At 46.9% G+C, this 1,327-nt stretch overlaps 1 protein-coding gene across 1 annotated transcript in view; it reads right to left on the bottom strand.

Moving 5' to 3' along the window:
* Window positions 1–1,327, bottom strand: part of KIF15 (kinesin family member 15) — an 85,058-nt gene that overhangs the window by 2,516 nt on the left and 81,215 nt on the right. The gene's annotated exons all lie outside the window — the stretch shown is intronic.

Raw genomic sequence — 1,327 nt, 5'->3', positions numbered from 1 at the left:
CCCACCACAACACCTGGCTATTTTTAGAGATGGGGTCTTGCTCTTGCTCAAGCTGGTCTCGAACCTGTGAGCTCAGGCAATCAACCTGCCTTAGTCTCCCAGATTACTTGGATTACAGGCGTGGGCCACCACGCCCGGCCCCATATCTTAGACTTTAGATTAACCATTTCTGATTTCAATAACTGATCCTCAGAGAGTGGGACACTAGCCATCTTTCAAAGATGTGCTATTCAGAATTCAAACACTTTATATAACTATTAACAAAAAACATAAGAATACAGGGCACAGTGACTCACACCTATAATCCTAGGACTCCAGGGAGGCTGAGGTGGGTTGACCGCTTGAGCTCAGGAGTTTGAGACCAGCCTGAGCAAGAGTGAGACCCCATCTCTAAAAATAGCTGGGCGCTGTGGTGGGCACCTGTAGTCCCAGCTACCCAGGAGGCTGGGACAGGAGAATCACTTGGGCCCATGAGTTTGAGGTAGTTGTGAGCTATGACACCATATCAATGAATTGAGGGCAACAAGTGAGACTGTGTCAAAAATAAATAAATAAATGTAATATAAGAAACAAGCTTACTATTGTACGAATTTCACTAATTTTATAAGTTATCTGAAGTTTCCCAAAATGATTTTTATTTTACAATACATATAAATGTGGATTACTGAAATTATGTAACACAGAATTTAACAGACCATTTAAGGTCTAGGCAAGTTGTTTTCAGACTCTATTCTGTGGGCCTCAGGACAGGGAAGGAGAAGGGCGCTGCCGCTCTCCCAATTCATCTGAGCTGCTCTGCACCTGGCTTAGGTATTTTGCTTTAGTTGCATCAGAAGACTCTGTGGCATGGCAGATGCTGCTGCTGCTACTTCCTCAAAACCCAGTAGCAGCCCGGATAGCCTATGGCTAGGAGGAGTGCCTGTATAGCTCAATAATGGAATACCTTGATGAAAAGGGCACGGAGAGGGATTTAGCTCTCCTAACAAGCATGAGAGCTCACGGGATGAGAACATTGGTGAACTGGCAGTCTCTACACCTGTGGTGTTGAGAGGCACAAGATCAGCCTTCTATTAGACCGGAGGAGAAGGCAGTCGGGAGCATGTGCATTCTATCACGGACTGCTCACTCTGACTCTGTCTCCTCTCGTGACTGCAGAACGCCAGCCACGGCATCTCTCTGCTGAAGATTACTAAGCTCTCCTAAAGACTGCAACCAAAAAATAGCCCGGCGTTGTGGTGGGCGCCTGTGGTCTCAGCTACTTGGGAGGCAGAGGCAGGAGACTCGCTTGAGCCCAGGATTTGGAGGTTGCTGTGAGCTGTAATGCCAC

The sequence above is a fragment of the Otolemur garnettii genome, unplaced genomic scaffold, assembly GCF_000181295.1.
Source record: "Otolemur garnettii isolate 467f Iridium unplaced genomic scaffold, OtoGar3 scaffold00082, whole genome shotgun sequence".
Taxonomy (NCBI): domain Eukaryota; kingdom Metazoa; phylum Chordata; class Mammalia; order Primates; family Galagidae; genus Otolemur; species Otolemur garnettii.
The sequence above is the reverse complement of the archived record's forward strand: the minus strand, read 5'-3'. Positions and strand labels throughout refer to the sequence as shown.